This window comes from Scyliorhinus torazame, chromosome 13 (genome assembly GCF_047496885.1).
Source record: "Scyliorhinus torazame isolate Kashiwa2021f chromosome 13, sScyTor2.1, whole genome shotgun sequence".
NCBI lineage: Eukaryota > Metazoa > Chordata > Chondrichthyes > Carcharhiniformes > Scyliorhinidae > Scyliorhinus > Scyliorhinus torazame.
Window position 1 is genome coordinate 139,715,682 of NC_092719.1, and position 21,481 is coordinate 139,737,162.

Below are 21,481 nucleotides of genomic sequence, written 5' to 3' on the forward strand. Positions count from 1 at the left end.
AATAGTACTGAAATAAATTGGTAAATTGTTTTGGTGCTGTTGATTGAGGGGGCGGTTGTTGATTATCTGCTCTTTTTTGAATATTGCCCAATTAGGCTGACTGGTTTTTAACTATCTCAATTTAAGGATGGAACTTGTGATATGTACAATTCCATAAGACATAATGTTATGAACCCCACTGATATTCAATGCAAGGGCATCCCAAATCCCAGTCTTGTTGTGAATTATTCAAATAAAAAAATGATTCCACTTTAAAACACACAAGTAAGGCAACAATAAACAAAAGCATTTACAATTAGCTACAATAATGGTTACCCAGAGAGTATACTTAAATTACTCCCCAGTCCAAATCTGTCTACTTTCCTAAACTCGGAGAATACAACTTGCACAAAACAACATCCCATAGGTTTAACACTATGAACCGCATCCAGAAAATCATTACCACATAGGACCTGTAGCTTTCTTTTGGGAATCTGTCTTCTAGTTTAGATTAGAACTTATGCGGTCTCACACAGACAGAGTTCTTCTGCTTTCTTTTCTGCACAACTGCTTGATTTTTCTGAGAAAGTTCTGCATTGCAACTGGGCATGACAATGATCTAGGTGCCTAGACTGCTAGTCTCCACTTTGCTTAACAAAGTATCAGTTTCACCCTGCTACTAGGCCTATCTGCACCTCATAAGTCCTCAGTCCAGCTAAACCCTTATCAGTTTTGATTTTCATGTTTGTACCTTTACTTTTCATTTCATTCCAACATCCTAACAATAAAAAAAAGTAAGAAGTTTTACAACACCAGGTTAAAGTCCAACAGGTTTATTTCAATCACTAGCTTTCGGAGTACTGCTCCTTCCTCAAGTGAATTCCTCAGCAATGCTCCGAAAGCTAGTGATTTGAAACAAACCTGTTGGACTTTAACCTGGTGTTGTAAGACTTCTTACTGTGCTCACCCCAGTCCAACGCCGGCATCTCCACATCATAATAAAAAAATAGTAAGTAGGTGTAGGCCACAGAACCCTTGAGCATTCTCTGCCATTCAGTAAGATCATGGCTGATCCTCAACCTCAATTTCACCCTATTTCACCCTATTCTCAGACCACTCACCTCCATTAATGTCCAGAAATCAGACCATCTCAGTCTTGAACATATTCAAGAATTGAGCATCCCAAACTCTCTCGGGTAGAGAATTCCAAAGATTCCCAATCCACTGAGCAAATTAGTTTCTCCCCATTTCAGCCATAAATTGCTGGCCACTTATCCTGAGACTAAGACCCCTAGTTCCAAACTCACCAGCCCATGAAGCCCATAACAATGAGTGCCATTCATTGCTAAGTCATGACACCATGGGCTAGTTAGTCTACTCCATCCACTGATAACTTCTTAACCACTCCAACTGCTGCACCTTACAATAAATCACACTCCAATTGGTCTTTATACAATGGAACTGGGATATAGAGCGCGGTCCTATGGCCACGTGCTGGAAAAGCAGTTCGCTGCAGCACAGAATGGCCATTGAAAGCTGGCTCACAATGCCTCAAGAGATTCAACACAATGTTGCAAGATGTTGCAATGTGAATCCAGCCCATAATGGGCGGGATCACTTTTTGACAAATCTGCTAATTAGAGCAAGGCAGTAAACCTTACTCTAATGTGCAGATTCCGAAGGTAGCTACGGTTTTGGGATTCAACCCTTTCACCTCTGAGACCTCAGGTGAGCACCCATTTGGCACTGGTCCCCACAAATGGGGGCCAGATGGAATTGAACTCATGGGGTCTCCCAGGAGATCAGAGACCCCCAGCTGCATGTCCTTTGGGCAGGGTAGTGTCTTGGCACTGCTGGTGCCACCTGGGTATCCTAGCAGTGCCAGCCTGGCACCTTGGCAGTGCCATCTGGGTGCCTGCCTGGCACTGCCAATGTGCCCAGGTGGCACTGCCAAGTTGGCACTGCCAAGGTGCCAAGCTGGCACTTTTTGCACATGTACGATCAGGCTGGGGCTGTCCGGCGTGGGTGTTGGGGTGGGGGCTGCAGGGGGGCCGAGGGGTCGGGGGATCCTCTCATATTGCATTTGGGCTGGGAGGGAAGTCGCGGATTCTTTTGGGGGCCTCGGTGATCAGGACGCCATTTCCAGATGGCGGCCGATCTCTCGCTATAATGGGGAGTTCCGGCGAGTGAAGCTCCCATTGTAAAAAATGGGGCTATGTGCGCCGTTAGCCACGCGTTCCTCGTTCAGGTTCCTTATTCAATTCAAGTCATGTTGAATAGCCATGTGATTCTCGGCGCTGTGTGTGCCGGGAAACACGCAGTTAAACACGCTCGCTAGGGGACTTTGTTCCCTTTTGGGAGAATCGCACCCATAATCTTTACTTATATCATTCACTAACACCTTAGTTTTATTGAACTCTCTGGAGGGAAAACTAAATCCCAGTCAGAAAGGTTGCATAGCCTTAAAATATGTGTGAGTTTTCCAACATCATTTGATGAAAATGAGTTGATCTTCCTCTTGGACAAAAAGCCTGCATATCTCCCATCTACCTCATTCGCCACACCTGCTTCCACAGCAATATTTACCTCGGGTCTCCTAATTCTAGCTCGAGTTACAGTCTGCCCTGTAGTATTTTCCACTTTTATTTCCTTTTCAGAATCCTCTTTATGAACCTCAACAAGTCCCATGTGCTTTCCTCGGAACTTCCAACATGTCCCACTTTATGACAATGGTAACACCTGAGCCTTTGAGTCTTACCATCACCCTTAGTGCCTTCCTTCCTGAGGAGGAGATCTCAGAGTATCCATTCCTTACCTTGCTACCTGCCTTCCTTTCACTCTCCCCCCCAGTCCTATCCTTTCAAAATTATGGGGTGATGGACCAACGGTTTAAATTTATGGATCAGCTTATAATCATCAGCCATTATTGCTGCTTGTCTAGCAGTCATACGCTTTTGGTCTTCAACATGGATTCTTATCATAGAATGTATTGAATTTGTTAAAATATTCCAAGACAATTATTTCTCTCAGAACCTCATGCATAGTTTCAACTTACAATGTTCATACCCACCTATTAAAATTGTTATGCTTAACCCTTTCAAATTCAGCACATGTTTGTCCCAGCTGTTTCCTTAACTTTGGAACATTCTGCTCATAGTCCTCCAGAACTAATTTGTATGCACATTGAGTAGCCTGTTTTATCTTGTCGTAATCCTTAGACACCCTTCTGATAGAGGAACACAAACTACCTTGCGCGCCTGTCAATTTACTTTGCATGGGTAATGTCTTTTGGCCACTCCACTTGTGTTGCTATTTTCTCAAATGTCAGGAAGAACGCCTCTGCTTCTTTTTCCTCAAATTTAGGTAGGGTCTGTATAAAATTAAGTATCTCCCCACTGGGTTATGTTCTCAGGTTAAGCTCACTTCTAGCTCCGGGCAGCCCCCTTGTAATTTCCAGCGCTTTAAGCTGGAACTCTTTCACTTTTGCTTTTTCTTCTATTTCCAACTTTCCTATTTCAAATGATCTTTGGAACTCCTTAGCTTTTTCTCTCATCTTCCAGGATATAGGTGCTTTAGGTGAGACAGGGAGGAAGGTAAAGGAGATGGGGGAGTTGCAATACTGGTTGGGGAACATATTACAGTTGTCCATAGGGAGGACATCATGGAAAAATCAAGTAACGAGGCACTGTGGGTAGAGCTCAGGAACAGGGAAAGGGCAGTCACTATGATTGGGGTGTACTACAGGCCTCCCAACAGCCCACAGGAAGTTGAGGAACAGATATGTAAGCAGATTCTGGATAGATGTAGAAATAATAAGGGTGTTGTAGTGAGAGACTTTAAATTTCCTCATATTGACTGGAAATCCCTTCGGGCTAGGGGTCTGGATGATGAGGAATTTGTTAAGTGTGTCCAAGAAGGTTTTTTGAAACAATATGTGGATAGTCCGACTAGAGAGGGGGGCTATATTGGACCAAGTACTAGGGAACGAGCCTGGCCAGGTCACCAACATTGTAATGCGAGAACATGTGGTGAACAGTGACCACAATTCCGTAAGCTTTCAGATACTCATGGAAAAGGACATGTGTTGTCCCAGGGTTAAGGTGCTAAATTAGGGAAAAGCTAACTACAACCAGATTAGACAGGATTTGGAGGCTGTTGATTGGGAGAGGCTACTTGAGGGTAAATCCACATTTGGCATGTGGGGGTCTTTTAAGGAGCAGTTGATGGGAGTAGAAGACAGGCATGTGCCGGTAAAAAGGAAGGACAGCAAAGGCAGGATTCGGGAACCATGGATGACCATGGAAATTGAGAATCTTCTCAAAAAGAAAAAACTTGCATAAATGAGGTACAGAAAACTAAAAACAGATAAAGCACTTGAGGAATACAAGGAAAGTAGAAAAGAGCTCAAGCAGGGAATTAGGACGGCAAAAAGGAGTCATGAAATGTCCTTGCCGATAGGATTAAGGAGAATCCCAAGGCATTTTATATGTATATTAGGAACAAGAGGGTAGCTAGAAAAAGAGTTGGCCCACTCATGGACAAAGGAGGTAAATTATGTATAGAACCAGAGGAAGTAGGTGAGGTTCTTAATGAGTATTTTGCAATGGTATTCACAAAGGAGAGGGACAGGTTGATTGGTGGTGTCTCAGATGGATGTGTAAACACTTTAGAACAGGTCATTATTAAGAGGGAGGAAGTGTTAGGTATGTTAAAAAGCATTAAGATAGACACCTCCCCAGAGCCAGATGGCATCTATCCCAGATTACTGAGGGAGGCAAGAGATGAAATCACTGGGCCTCTGACAGAATTCTTTGTGTCTTCATTGGCCATAGGTGAGATCCCAGAGGATTGGAGGATAGCCAATGTTTTACCGTTATTTAAGAAGGGTTGCAAGGATAATCTGGGTAATTATAGGCCAGTGAGCTTGACGTCAGTGATGGTGAAATTGTTGGAAAAGATTCTCAGAGATAGGATCTATGCACCTTTGGAAGTGAATGGTCTTATTAGCGACAGACAGCATGGTTTTGTCCAAGGGAGGTCATGTCTCACTAATTTGATTGAATTTTCTGAGGCGGGGACAAAAATGATTGATGAGGGAAGGGCTGTGGATACTGACGACATGGATTTTAGTAAAGTATTTGATAAGGTCCCTCATGGCAGGCTGGTGCAAAAGATTAGATCACATGGGGTCAGGGGTGAACTAGCTGGATGGATTCATAACTGGCCTGGTTATAGAAGACAGAGGGTAGTAGTGGCAGGGTGTTTTTCTGAATGGAGGTCTGTAACTAGTGGTATTCCTCAGGGATCAGTTCTGGGACCTCTGCTCTTTGTAATATATATAAATGACTTGGAAGAAAATGTAGCGGGTCTGATTATCAAGTTTGCAGATGATACTAAGATTGCAAGAGTTGCGGATAGTGATGAAGATTGTCAGAGAATACAACAGGATATAGATAGGCTGCAAAATTGGGCAGAGAAATGGCAGATGGAATTTAACCCGGACAAATGCGAGGTGATGCATTTGGGGAGATCAAATTCAGGTGGGAGCTATAAAATAAATGGCAAAGCCATCAGGAGCAAAGAGACACAGAGAGATCTGGGCTTGCAGGTCCACAGATCCTTAAAAGTGACAATACAGCTGGAAATGGTAAAGAAAGCATATGGCATGCTTGCCTTCATAGGACGGGCTATCGAGTATAAAAGCTCGAAAATTATGTTACATTATATAGAACGTTGGTTATGCCACATTTGGAATACAGTGTCCAATTCTGGTCACCGCACTATCAGGAGGACGTGGAGGCTTTGGAGAGAGTACAGAAAAGGTTTACCAGGATTTTGCCTGGTATGAAGGGTATTAGCTATGAGGAGAGATTTAATAAATTGGGATTGTTCTCCCTAGAGAGACGGAGGCTGAGGGGTGACCCAATAGAAGTTTATAAAATTATTAGGGGTATAGATAGAGTGAACAGTTGGAGGCTTTTTCCCAGGGAAGAAAGGACAATTGCAAGGGGGCACAAGTTCAAGGTGAGGGGGAAAGGTTCAATGGAGATCTGCGGGGGAAGTTTTTTTACACAGAAGATGGTGGTGGTCTGGAATGCACTGCCAAGTGAGGTGGTTGAGGCAGATGCGTTAGCGACCTTTAAGACTTATCTGGATAGACATATGAACAGACGGGGTATAGAAGGATACAGGCGGTAGGTCTAGATAGGACACATGATCAGCACAGGCTTGGAGGGCCGAAGGGCCTGTTCCTGTGCTGTATTGAATTTGTTCTTTTTGTTCTTCTTGTGGTGGCACGGTGGTGCAGTGGTGTGCACTGCTGCCTCATGGCACAGAGGACTCGGGTTCGATCCCAGCCCCGGGTCACTGTTAATGTTTGCATATTTTCCCCGTGTCTGCATGGGTCCCACACCCACACACCCAAAGATGTGCAGGGTAAGTAGATTGGCCATGCTGAATTGCACTAGACTCGACATGTATGCTCAAGCCGTCAGGAGTCGCGTCAATGCCAGATTCATCAGTCGCATTCACAAGACAGCCCCGAACGTCACCCAAGCACAACGCAATGCCATCCGTGCTCTCAAGACCAACCGCAGCATCGTCATCAAACCAGCAGACAAAGGAGGTGCCACTGTCATACTGAACAGAACGGACTACTGCAAAGAAGTATACCGACAACTGAACAACCAAGAACACTACAGGCAGTTACCCGCAGATCCGACCAAGGAACACATCCGCCAACTGAACAGACTGATCAAGACCGTGGTTCCAGATCTTCAGAGCATCCTACGTGCTCTCATCCCACGTGCTCCCTGCATTGGAGATCTCTACTGCCTCCTGAAAATACACAAGGCCAACACACCAGGCCATCCTATCGTTTCAGGCAATGGGACCCTGTGTGAGAACCTCTCTGGCTACATCGAGGGCATCTTGAAACCCATCGTACAAGGTACGCCCAGCTTCTGTCGCGACACGACGGACTTCCTACAGAAACTCAGCACCCATGGACCAGTTGAACTAGAAACATTCCTCGTCACAATGGACGTCTCGGCACTCTATACCAGCATCCCCCATGACGACGGCATTGCTGCAACAGCCTCAGTACTCAACACCGACAACTGCCAATCTCCAGATGCAATTCTGCAACTCATCCGTTTCATTCTGGATCACAACGTCTTCACCTTCGACAACAAGTTCTTCATCCAGACGCACGGAACAGCCATGGGGACCAAATTTGCACCCCAATACGCCAACATCTTCATGCACAAGTTTGAACAAGACCTACTCACCGCACAGGACCTTCAACCGACGTTATACACCAGATACATCGATTACATTTTTTTCCTTTGGACCCACGGCGAAGAATCACTGAAACGATTCCACGATGACATCAAGAAGTTCCATCCAACCATCAGATTCACCATGGACTACTCTCCAAAATCAGTTGCATTCTTGGACACACTCGTCTCCATCAAGGACGGTCACCTCAGCACTTCGCTTTACCGCAAACCCACGGATAACCTCACGATGCTCCACTTCTCCAGCTTCCACCCTAAACACATTAAAGAAGCCATCCCCTATGGACAAGCTCTCCGTATACACAGGATCTGCTCAGACGAGGAGGAGCATAACAGACATCTACAGACGTTGAAAGATGCCCTCGTACGAACGGGATATGGCGCTCGACTCATCGATCAACAGTTCCAACGTGCCACAGCAAAAAAACGCACCAACCTCCTCAGAAGACAAACATGGGACACAACCGACAGAATACCCTTCGTCGTCCAGTACTTCCCTGGAGCGGAGAAACTACGACATCTTCTTCACAGCCTTCAACACGTCATCGATGAAGATGAACATCTTGCCAAGGTCATCCCCATACCCCCACTACTTGTCTTCAAACAACCGCGCAACCTCAAACAAACCATTGTGTGCAGCAAACTACCCAGCCTTCAGAACAGTGACCACGACACCACACAACCCTGCCATGGCAATCTCTGCAAGACGTACCAGATCATCGACATGGATACCACCATTACACGTGAGAACACCACCCACCAGGTACGCGGTACATACTCGTACGACTCGGCCAACGTTGTCTACCTCATACGCTGCAGGAAAGGATGGACCGAAGCGTGGTACATTGGCGAGATCATGCAGACGCTGCGACAACAAATGAATGGACATCGCGCGACAATCACCAGGCAGGAATGTTCCCTTCCAGTCGGGGAACACTTCAGCATTCAAGGGCATTCAGCCTCTGATCTCCGGGTAAGCGTTCTCCAAGGCAGTCTTCAGGACGCGCAACAACGCAGAATCGCCGAGCAGAAGTTTATAGCCAAGTTCCGCACACATGAGTGCAGCCTCAACCGGGACCTGGGATTCATGTCGCATGACATTCATCCCCCACCATCTGGCCTGCGAAATCCTACCAACTGTCCTGGCTTGACACAATTCACACCTCTTTAACCTGGGGCTACCCCATCTCTGGATCTGTAAAGATGTAATCACCTGCTAATGCTCGCATTCCAAGCATTGTCTGGCATCTTTGAATCTGTCTATATATATGTTTCTGGAACATACCTCTTCATTCACCTGAGGAAGGAGCAGCACTCCGAAAGCTAGTGGCATCAAAACAAACCTGTTGGACTTTAACCTGGTGTTGTAAGACTTCTTAAATTGCTCCTTAATTGCAAAAAAAATTATAATTTTTTTTTAATTTCCCGCATTTCCAACTCTTTATCCATTTTTTAAAATTCCCTTTCATGCTTGAATTGCAACCCAATTCTCTCCAGCTTGGTTTCCCACCAGAAAATGCCTCTGATGCTACACTACTTGGATTACTTACTTGTGGCCTCTCCTGTATTTCTAACACACCCAAGCACTCAACCAATATATCATGTATCTCTGCCTTCTTAGCTTCTGCTGGCACCTCTATTTTTGATTCACTTGCCAATTCAATTAAGTTGTCTTTTTTGAAGCCCTTGTAAATAAACCACAAAAAAAAAGCCTGAGCAGCTTCCAGAATCATCCTGTTATGCCATTACAAACCGGGGGCTGAATTCTTAAAAAATGGGGCTATATCCCCATGCCCGCATAAAAGCGCTGGCCTTTCACTCTTGACTTTCCTCAGAAACATCAACAGCTATTCTCCTACCTTGCAGTGGCCGGCAGGGCCACGGAGTGCTTCTCGCAGCTTCAGCTGCGGATATGGGCCCCCGGTCATGGGTCCGCGCATGCGCAAGGCGACGGCCTACAGCGGCCGCGCCGTATTCGATGGCGGACTCGGACCGCTGACCGTCATCGATAATGTAGGCCCCTCCCCGGGTTTGCACACGCCCGCGGATTCGAGCCGCCCGATCGCTGCCCTGGCCACCCATGAGGTCCCGCCCGGTGCTCGATCTCCCCGCCCCCTACCAGGGCAGCCGTAGACTGAGTCCCCAGCCGCCACACAAGGTTCCCGACGGGCAATACGTGGTTAGAACCACGCCGTCAGGAACTCAACCCGGAGAATCGCGGGGGGCGGGGGGGGGGGGGGGGCCCTGTCAATGACCCCCTAGCTGCACAGTGTAAATCGCGGGACTGCAGAGAATCCAGCCCATGGTTTCTGTTTAATAAATATTGTACTTCAAATCGTCAATGTCTACTGTTCGAAAGATCCCTGCATGATGCCCCCAAACTATGTCACGGCACCCTGGCCTACTGCGCGGTTAATTCCAGCCCCACTTGGCCTGGGGTACAACACAAGTGAAATTAATGCTACAAAAATATCCGATGACTTTGGTTTGATCCCAATTAAGTGCAGACACAGGGCCGGGATTCTCCCGTACCCGGCAGGGCGGGGGGTTCCGACGTAATGGAGTGGCGGGAACAACTCTGGCGTCGGGCCGCCCCAAAGGTGCGGACTTCCAAGCTAGGGGAGGGGGTCTCTTCCGCCTCCGCCACATTGAAGACCATGGCGAAGGCGGAAGAAAAAAAGTGCCCCCACGGCACATGCCCTCCCGCGGATCGTTGAGCCCCGATCGCGGGCCAGGCCATCGTGGGGGCATCCCCTGGGGCCAGATCGCCCCGCGCCCCACCCCAGGACCCCGGAGCCCGCTCGTGCTGCCTTGTGCCGCCGTTCAAAAGGAGGGTTAATCCACGCCAGCGGGCAAGGGTTGACAGCGGCGGGACTTCGGCCCATCGCGGGCCGGAGAATCGCCGGGGGTGGGCCGACGATTCCCGCACCCGCCAAATCTCTGGTGGCGGAGAATTCGGTCACGGCGGGGGCGGGATTCACGCCAGCCCCCGGCGATTCTCCGACCGGGCGGGGGGTCGGAGAATCGCGCCCCAGGTTGTAAATTTGAACACAAATTAACTTTTATTACTTAACAGTAATTAGTATTGAGTTAGCAACAATACAACTGGTTTACAAATTTCTAATTCAGAGACCCGGCACCGCGTAAAAGTTGCAGTTGGGCCGTCGCCAACTAGCGCATACGCGGTGGCCATCCTCCCCCAGGCCACCCTGCACAAACATGGCGGATGGTTCCAGGCTCACCTGTGGAAGAAAGGAGGCCCGCCGACAGAGGCCGGCCCGCCGATCGGTTGGTCCCGATTACGTACCAGGCCACTCCGGAGGCCCCCCTCGGGAACGGAGCCCCCCTCTCCCCCCCCACAGGCCGCCCCCCAAGCCTTTGTGACGAGTACCCGCCGGCAGTGACCAGGTGTGGATGGCGCCGGCGGGACCAGGCCGTTTACACGCGCCCGCTCGGCCCTTCCGGGCCGGAGAATCGGCGCTCGCCATTTGCGCCGATTCTTCGAGCGGCCCAGCACGATTCACGCGGCGCTGGTTTCGGGGCGGCGTGGCGCGATTCGCACGGCGCCCCAGCGATTCTCCCACCCAGCGGGTGGGGGGAATACCGCCCGTAGTCTTCCAGTTTTCAAGCTATTGGAAACTTTGATTTTTGTATTTCCTCCACCTGACTTAATGGTGTATCACAATTAACGATCCACAGACCAAAAATAGGATAAAATAAAAGAAATGGGAGCAAAGGAAAATCAAAAGGAAGGACTCTAACAATGAGAGCACCTCTCAGCTTTACAAATTCCAGCAAACATATTCAATATCTCCTCATAGGATAACCCTTACATTCCAAGAATCAATCTGGCGAACCTTCACTGCATCAACCTCAAAGTCAAATGTATCCTTTCTTGTTAAGGAGACTAAATCTGAGTCTTATGATGCACTAAAATGTTGGCCGAGAGCATGCATTCTGTACTTAGTGGTTGACCAAATACCACCATACTGAGAGGTGAAAATGCAATTACTGATACCAGGGATTGTATTAAGGAAAATTGTTCCTGGACAAAAAGGAAAACTGACTTTAATTGGATTGAATGGTTTTACCCAAAACCACCATTTTGATTGAGAAACTTGAACTCGGCCTTTTCAGATGACGTTTCACAGAACATCCATTTATATTAAAGAGTAAGTGCCTGGTTGTGATAAAATAAATTCTCTTTGATATCATCTTCAAGCCAGTAAGATCCCCAAATAATCATAGAATAGCAGCCTTTCCAGGAGTAGCTGAAGGGGTGGTGAATCAGACAAGGTTGGATTTCAGGAAGATATTTCGGGGGAAATATATGATATTGAGCATGAAGGATTATTAAATTTCAGCTCAAATTAAGTTTACAGTCTTCTGAAGGAAGGTTGCAATCAGAAAAAATAAGCTGAAGAAGCATGTAATTCATAAAAATACAAGAGAGAATTATTAAACTGGAACTTCATACTTGAGCACGTATGTTAAAGTATTAAACGTGTGAGTGCAGAAAGTTTAAATAAAGGTTAGCAAAGAATTAAGTTCGAAGTGAAATGATTTCAGTAAGAAAGAAGTCTCTATTTCATTTTGGGATTCGTTACTGAAGTCTACCAATTGACTCCACATTTTCTTCTCCCTGAGGATTAATTTAGATTGGTATAGATATCTCCGTATTTTTCTGAGGGGGTGTGGTTTAGAATGAGTAATTTGGTGCATTCATATTTTGGAGCTTTCTGTTGGTATTGAGTGGACTTTAAAGCCTTCAGTTTCAGGATTGGATTGATTTGAGCTAAACCAAGCTATTGAATCTAATCAGCTATAAACTTTCATTTAAGTTGTTCAAGCAGATCAGTTTATGTTAATGTAAAAGACATGTATTTATTCATCCAAGCTTCTGAGTGATTTTGTCAGTGCTCAGATTAAAACAGAATCCGGAGGAGAAAATGAATTTACCATAAATGTATCTAAAGGGAAGGTCGGTATTTCTGATGTCAATACGTTGCTTACTTTTGCTGAATACTTCGAGATTCTTGTCTGTGAATTTATAAAGAAAAATAATATGCCATATCTCTTCTCAGAACCCTTGCAAGAGGAAAAGAAATCCAAGGACTTGTATATTGTACAGAAGGGATGGAAACTGATTGAGGAATGTGTGTTCGCAAGTTGTTGGGGGAGGGGATGGGTGTTGGGAGGCATTCATAAGAGCAATATGTTTCATTCAAAAAGCAATTATTTTGATATTGACATGATAGTACTTTCTAAAAGGGAACACTAACCTATTTTAATCTAAGTAATTCACCTAATAGGTTGCTGTTAATGCTCTATATTAAACATGTTATACTCTGGAATCAATATACTGTGGAAGAGCTGTTAAAAAGACCTATAGTATCTGACTGGGATTGTACTTTGACTACATAAATTATTCATGACCAAACTGATACAGCATCAGCTACTAAGAACCCAATATGAAAGTAAACGTCTTGCTCTATCATCGTAATCTCTGAAAAGGCTGCAGTGAAATTCAAGCCACGAGCATGTGCTGCTCAGTCTTAAAGTAATGTGATATTAGAACATTTGAATGGACAAAGTAACAGCATATCAAGGAATCTTGATTTTTTTTTGATCTGTCCAAAATGATTTGCACCTGAAAAGAAAGTGGTTATTGATCTTTGTAATGCTTCAAGCTTCTTATTAGGTGATGGCTGTATCTGCATTTGACTGTGGTATGCTGTATCATGGTGAGTGACTGGCAACGTTTTAGTACTTTTATCAATGTATTGCAGATGAAGTGTTTATTGTTTATGATTCTTGATGCCATGTTAAACTTCATTTTAAAATTAATGGACAATGACGAGTGATCAAAGTTTGCTTGACCGGCATTTGGGATAACCCATCTTAAGATGGCACAGGCATTTGTTCCTTTTATGGTTGAATGTATAGCACAATGCATGTTTGTTAGTTTCTTTTTCTCATAAAATATTTAGTAACATTTATTTTTTAAAAGCACATAGTTCATCTTGCCACTCAAGTTATACATGTAAGAAAAAAATAAACTAGTTAATAGCTGTGCATGCTGTTCACTTTCACAATCTCATGTTGATTTCTTTTTAGTTTGAGCTGAATTCAGCAGATTGCCTTCCAATTCCCACTATTTAAATATTAATTTTGGAAGGAATTTTTTTTTAAACCAAACTTAGCTTTTTCTTCTGAGCAGAAACCTACCATTAATACAATTACTAGTTAATGTTTTCTCACGGTTTCACAACTTTGGACAGAGCAGCTGATGATGTGCATGGATTAATATTTTAATCTCTGTGAAGTCCCATTTTGTAAATCTTTGAAGTGGCAGCTGGATTTGTAGTCTATCCCAGCGAAAGAAGACATTGAATTTCAAATACACACTCATGCATTGATGCTCAGAGTCATCTGACTTGCCTGTACTGCCCGTAATCTAATCAACTAGCAACAGCTGAAATATGGTATCCTGACCGACTCAGTGATGTCACTTATAAATGAAGAGGTACTCATTTTCAGATGATAATGTGTAGGTGAAGGCCATGGCTTGTAACGGTAGTATGAAAATTATTTGTTTTCTTTATAAGTTGAAAATATGAAATAAAAGTTGTTTTATTTTTTTCTACTTGGGAGGATTGCAATGAGTCATGAGAGATGCTTGACACCACAGTATTTAAGGAGTCACAAAATAGCAATTTAATTAAAATCAGATCTGCATTGTATTTGTGGTGTAATACAAGTGATCGACAAAAAGATAAAGATTACATAAATAATTGACAATGGCAGAATATGTCTGGCTTCTATTGTCTTGAATCATATTCGTGACAATGACTAAAATAAAATTGCATTGTCAGATTTCAGGTGAAGCTCTTACATTCTGGACTGATTTGTTGGAGTTGGAAATCACCAGCTGTCAATAAAATAACCAATTGTCATTTTCAGCTTTAAAAATTGGAAATGAGTGATATAAGCTGCGGTTTTCTCCTCAGTACTTATCTTTTCATAAAAGAGTGAATCATCCTAGTGGTAGCAATGTGCAAAAAAAAATGTTTGTTGTGTAGTTTAGAGCACTGGGTTGGGAAATTTCTGAATTGATAAACTCAGCGGTTGGCTCCCTAGAGATCAATTATAAAGTGCCACAAGGTTGTTTATTTTAGCCTTGGTGCCTTTTTAATAACCCCTCTCTCAGTAAACTGCAACTATGAGACCGCCTTCCTTTGTATGAAGTCTCAGTTGAATGTCTATTCCTGCTTTTTGCCCGTTATTTATAAGTGACTTTTGAATAACATTTATGATCATAGAAACCATTCTCAAGAATTTGGCTGTATGGTGACCAAAAAAACACACTTTTTAATGATTGGATGGTTAGTTGCAAATGGGTGTACTTGAGCACATCAGCAAAACTGTATTATTCAGCAATGTGATTGTTGTCATACAAAACATATTTATCTTGAAATATTGCATTTTTCACATGCAGTTTCCTACTCTCGTGCAGAATCATGAGTTGCATTAGTAAAGGCCATTGAAAGTGAGATTAATAAGTAATTTGTTCATAATATTTTTGCTAAGATGTGTGTGCATTGAGGTGAGGGATATCATTTCTAGGCAAATAAGCATTTAACCATTGTCAGGACAAGCCACATGTTATTGTCATAGACACAGTAAATCTCTTGCTCTACACAGCAATGTGCCTGGAAATCAACCTCAAAAAGACATTATTGCCATGGCCCATGCATCTTTTATTTCCATTTATTGATCACCTATCCTAATTTTGCCAATTTAATGGTGAACTTGGAAGTTTCTTGTTTTTTCATACGTACGCAGATGAGAAATTACACTGACACTACCCATCTCATTGCAATTGAAATCCTTTGAGTCAGGGTTTTTCAAAGTGTGGGTTGCGACCCACATGTGGGCCATGGGCTGGTGTTAGGGGGTGTCATGGAATGATCGGTCATGTCGTTTCCATGGTGCGATTATGGGAGAAGCACCCAATGGCCGCCACCGGTTTTTACATTGAGAATGGCGGCCGCTACCGGTTTTCAATGAAAATAAATTAGGCTGTGTGGAGTCTTCTGGCCAGAAGCAGCAGCAGAGAGCAGAACACGCACCCTGCGTGCACAGTTGACGTCAAGCGCCCTTCAGGTATGTGGTTTTGGCATCACAGCACAGAACAATGTTGCTTCATTTTCCAGCTGCTGGCAAGCAAGGCAAGTGAACTGTGAAGATGAATGGTTTTATTAAAAGTAAGAGATGGCCAGTGACTCAAATAGAAAGTTTACTATTGGACAGGTTCTCACAACAGAATCTACTGGAGAGAACTGCTCAGGAAAATCCAGGTCAGGACAGAGCAGCGCCAGAGTTAGCTCTGTATAGATCTCCAGGGCCTCTGGTTAACAGCCGACAAGGAAGAAACTTAATTTGGGAACAAAGTGATATAAAGATGATTCCTTGAGGTATGGTTTTGTAAATTATGCCAGTGCAAATAAGGATGCAAAGCCCATGTGTGTTATATGCAGGGAAGTGCTGGTAAATGAGAGAAGTTTCAGAATTTGAAAGAGAAATGGTGGGTAAAATATTCCTTTTGAGGTTGAGACCCCAGCCAGTTATTGACTTCGAGGTGACCTCAAATTAAAAGACAACACTGCTGTAGCCGACCACATAAAAATACGCCAAAAGCCCATGAGGCTGTTCACATTCTGGTGTAGCATCTCCCAGGAATATTCAGTGCTGAGTAAGACACACATTTTGTTGCTATTGCCCTTCACAACGACCTACATGTATGAGGTTGGATTTTCAGTTGTCATAAAGGTGAAGACGGCACAAAGGACCTGGCTGAAGTCTGCACCTGATATGTGCATTGTCTTCTCCTCCTTTGAACCTGATTCAAGTGAGATCATGAGGACCAAGCTGGCTCACGTTTTGCATTAAAGATAAGCAAACGTGGTGTGTATCACACAGGTCATTCGGCATGTTTCACGAAGGTTGGTCGGCATGGGTCTCGGAGATCGGCTGGCCTGGATCGTGGAGGTCAGCCAGCATGGGTCCCGAAGATTGGCCAGTTGGCAAAGGTTGGTCCAGGAAAGAAACATTTGAAAAACCCTGCTTTGAGTCATAAATAGCATAAAAGGAGATGGTAGCAATTGTTGGATGTCAATCATCTCAGCACTGGGACACTGCTGCAGGAGATCCTCAGTACTATTCCTAACTCCTCAGATGCTCAAGCAGTCTATGTCCGCATGCGGTAAGACATGAACATCATTCAGGCTTTGGGTGATAAGTGACCAGGCATATTCATGCTAAAAGAGTGCCAAATAATGACAATGTCCAATAAGAGAGAATCTAACCATCTTCATTATGCCATTCAATATTATCATTACTGAAACCCCCACCATCAGCATCCTGGGGATTACCCTTGACCAGAAACTTAACTGAACCAGCCTTGTAATTATTGTGGCTGCAACTTCACAAAGCTGATCTATCATCGACGAAGAGCACGCTCAAAGTCTGATAATATATTCTCCAATTGCCTATGTGAGTGCAGCTCCAGCAACACTCAACAAGCACAACACTATCTAGGACAAGACCACCTGCTCAATTGGTGCACCCTATCCACCACTTTAAACATTACTCCCTCTACACCAGTGTACAGTAACAGCGATGTATACCATCTACAAAATATGCTGCAGCAACTTGGCAAGGCTCCTTCAACAGTTTCTTCCAAACTTACAACCTCTGCTACATAAAAGGACAAGGGCAGCGAGCATCTGGAAACACAATCCCTTGCAGGTTCTCCACCAAATCACACCGACTTGGAATTACATTGTCATTTCTTCCCTGTTGTTACAGATGCCAGAGGGTTGTTAATCTAAACAGCACTAATTTCTCCTCTCCGTCATCAATAGAGAGATGCTTTTGATTTGCTTCCCCCTTTACAAACAGTGGCGTGTTTCCTAATTCCTCAGTTTTGGTGTGATCCAATATTCTATTAATAACCCCACAGCAAACTTGAGTTAGGGTGTACTGAAAGGGTTGATTTGTATGAGCACACTCAAACCACAGGAGGAGGGTTTCACTGTTTCCATAGAATCCGTAGAATTCTCACAGTGCAGAAGGAGTCTACTTGGCCCATCGAGTCTGCACCAACCCTCCAAAATAGCACTCCACCTAGGTCCACACAAATACAACAGGTTAACTCTTATCTAATTTTGAATCACCCACTTTAACTTGCCACCCACCCTCTATACACACACACAAGACAGACTAACACAGAGGGGAGGAGAGGGTTGAAAATTATAAGTAAAAGGAAAAGAGTCTTTGTTTCAGATGATTGTCTTTAAGCAAACCTTCCTACAAAGTATGCTTTCAGATCCAAGTCTCTGTTTGCAGCCTGTAATAGTTTTCACTGTGGACTCATTCAGGACTCTACAATTTCAGAAATACAGCAATTCACAGCATTTCTGGAGAAAACACGATGGAGAGGGAGCAGATCCGATTCTCGCTGTGTCCAGAATTCAAACTCTGCTTTCCTCATGTCTTCGTAAATCATCCCACTCAGGCAGGATCCAATCACCACCTGTTACCGGGTAGAATACAGCCTTTTGGCCACCAGCTAATCAACCAAACCAAGTCCCACTCCATCTCTTGGGTGCAGAAAAGCCTGAGTTCTCCTGTTCGAAAAACCAGCGCCATATACTATGTTGCAACTTTTTGAATTCCTCATTCTCTCTGCTGCCTGACTTAAAGATACTTGGCCATTAAGCATCCACGGTTGAAAAATGATAACAGCAAACATAGAGAAAAGGAAAATAAGCGAATCAACAGGAAGGACCCTTACACAATACAATCATTAGACCCAGCTAGATGCCTCAATAAGACACAAAGGGAGAAACAGTATGAAACCATGAAAACATGGTAAAATGGTGCACACCCTCTCATAACACCTCTGCTCACAATTACCACGCGAGTTAAGGATACATTTTCTGCGTCATGTTCAGGCATGCACAAATAGATATCATTCTCAACTCTAGCAGTACCAAAGGCACATCACAACCTCCTCTTAGAATCATAGAATCATAGAAGTTTACAGCATGGAAACAGGCCCTTCGGCCCAACCAGTCCATGCCGCCCAGTTTTTACCATTAAGCTAATCCCAGTTGCCCGCACTTGGCCCATAACCCTCTATACCCATCTTACCCATGTCACTATCTAAATGCTTTTTAAAAGACACAATTGTCCCCGCCTCTACTACCACCTCTGGCAGCTCATTCCAGACACTCACTACCCTCTGAGTGAAGAATCATATCTTCTCGGATACCAAACCCGCCTGCACCCATAAAAGAAACAATCACAGATTCTTTGTTATACTCACTCTTACAAAAGCAATGAAAACAAAGAAAATACACTAAAACCCAAGTTCAATAGAGGAGTTACATATATCACAATGCAAACATAACCCAAATCTCAGGCCTTGTACAGAACCAATATCAATTGTACAGAGAGGCTGCTGACAAAATGTTTGGCTTATCATCAAGCTTCCAGCCCCCTCCACCGCCTCCCCCAAGGAAAATCAGAAAGGAAGAGGAGTTAGAGCTACCAGTAGTAAACTACAGGATAACAAAGGATCAAGACACTATCCTTGTTTCAATATTTCCCCGGCACACATCAATAATCCATTAATGAGGAAGAGAACAGGCTGCTCATTCAACCAAGAAAGCGTCACCCCTCCCCTAGGGATAACAGGATATCAACCAAAATACAGGACTCAACTCAACTCAAGGCCCTGGTGCACTGAAGAAGCAATGCCTAGCCTCTCAGTACATCTCAAACAGGCACCTTCAAAAAGAGACATCCCAAACCTCAGGGGACAACAGGAGACCAGCCACAGCCCTGGACTGGCCTAGCCCAGCACTTCCGGACACACAGAAAGCAATGCTGCCAAGACCACCAGGACACCCCAACACCTACATCCCAGCCAGACCTGCACCTCTCCAACCACATCCAGGGCATTTCACCGCCCCCATTTATATTGAAAATAAAGGATGATTATGCCAGTCCCAGCAGGGGAGAAGTAATATTGGGTGCCCTGGGAGAGGAGGGCCGATTCCGTCCTCCACGGTATAACTAGGAGAGCCTCCCCTAAACCTCCGGACCAGGTTTAGTAATAGCATCCTGCTCACCTGGATGAAGTGAGGAATATAAGAAAAAATCTCTGGGCAAGGAAGTCCAAATTGATCTTAAGATATCACCCATCACCCAGCACTGTCCTCCATCACAGACAGGAACAATCTCTCTCTTCAACAGACAACTAAGGGTTAACCAAACCCACCTCAATGTGTGCCACCACTCATATCATCCCATTCCAAAATCTAAAAGAAAAAAGGCCCAGAGGAAAATCTCCAACCTAGGGAAGAGCCAGAAACAACCCAGTCCTCACCTAGATACATAATCTGCCCAGGCATCGAAGGAGAAAGGCATGTATTCTTAAATTCAAAGTATCAAAAAACAAAATAAAAACCCAATATGGTTAGCTGTAACTGCGTGGTTATCCTCAATCTCAGTGAGGACTTCACTGATTTTATCCTCCAACACAATAATAATAATCATTTATTGTCACAAGTATCCCCACCATCTACTGATCACCCCATCCTGGCTCTACTCATCCTCAATGTAAACAAGCTAAAGTGTGTCAAAAAAGGACTCCCTTCCCCAAGCCACAAGGATTGGAACACATAATAACAAAAAGTAGTAAAACTGTGCCAGACCGTATTTCACATAATTAGCTCAATATGGTTTTGCTAGAATCGGATAACAGATGACACTCATCCTGTTGCTCACATCTCGTATGTCCTTGCAGGAGAAGAGACAGCAATAAATAATTAACACATAATCACAAGGGAGTAACATCCAGGATTATAGTACAATTGCAGGATAATGGCACCATCTATGTTGCTCGAGAAGGCCGACGCCAAGACAGCATCAACAAACACCCTTCAGGATCTCTCAGGGATGCCATTAAAGAAGCACTATCACTCCTACCATGTCGCTGCTACAGCACCCAAGCAACCCACAGCCTAGGCCCCCGCTGCGGGGACAACTTTGCCTACTCGGCCACCTCCATCCCGACGAGCATTGAAGATAGGATAATATAGGGTCAGTGGTTGGGGGCCTAACCAACTCCAAATCTCTTAAGATCAGATACTCTGTACTCCATCAAACCTGATGCACCCAACCTGCAAATCAAGATTACAAAAGCATGGCAGCCAGTTTTCAAACTCAACAGGAACTTGCTCCCACTTCTCGCCAGGGACTGGGTTCACAGACATACCTTGTCCAGCCCCCACCTCCCGAACTCGTCAGGATAAATAGCACACCATGCAGCAGGAGCTCAACATCCCGAAGGTGGGCCCTTACCAGAGAAAGTCTCTACCGACTGCAAGAACACTCTCAAGCACCTTCACCCTTCTCCCAAGGATACCTCATAAATCTTTAAAGTGAGCTCTAAAGACCTGCACCACAGAACCGAGATCTTCATCCAGAACAACATTCTCAATGGCAGCCACGATCTGAATACAAAAATGCCAAAGTGAAGTCCGCTCAGCAAAAACAACACCTGCCAGCTGGTCCCCACCCCAGCCCACTCCAACCACCACAGTCAAACAAGGATACTCTACAATATATTTTGGCTCTTTTTTGTAAAACGCCAATCAGGATTCTCCCGAAACATAGTGCAAGACAAATATCCCAAGAAAAGCCAAACATGAAATGTGCACCAGGATAAAATAAAGGATTATAAGATGATCAGAGCTCATGAAAACATAGCCGTTCCTGTGCTCACATTAAGTGACCCACTTGATCAGTCTTTTATGAGAATGTACAGAAGTTCTGTTAGAAATTCTGTAGATGGGGCTAGGTATTCAGCCTATCCAGATCTTCTCTTATGTGATGCAGACAGGGTTTTCAGTACAGTAAGGCAATATAATTGGTTCTACAATCAAGTTCCATGTCATATGACTCTCACGTCTCCACATTGACTTTGACAAGGGAGGGTCATTTGGGACCCTGAGATAGTTTAAATATCTCAACTGTTAAGAATTGAAAGGAAGGCTGTGGGGCCATTTGTCCGAGCAGACTAGTCGACTCCGATTGACCAACCTGGGTTATGAAATGCAGGTGGCCTGTGT

General features: G+C 44.5%; 1 protein-coding gene and 1 long non-coding RNA gene across 24 annotated transcripts in view; one reads left to right on the top strand and one right to left on the bottom strand.

The window, feature by feature from the left end:
* The window catches only part of LOC140388301 (uncharacterized), a 271,425-nt gene extending 262,176 nt beyond the window's left edge, over positions 1-9,249 (bottom strand). Inside the window, exon 1 of the long non-coding RNA XR_011934137.1 lies at positions 9,137-9,249. This is a non-coding gene — a long non-coding RNA (uncharacterized lncRNA). The remainder of the gene's footprint in view (positions 1-9,136) is intronic.
* The window catches only part of LOC140388298 (contactin-4-like), a 3,617,424-nt gene that overhangs the window by 1,412,105 nt on the left and 2,183,838 nt on the right, over positions 1-21,481 (top strand). The window lies entirely within an intron of this gene.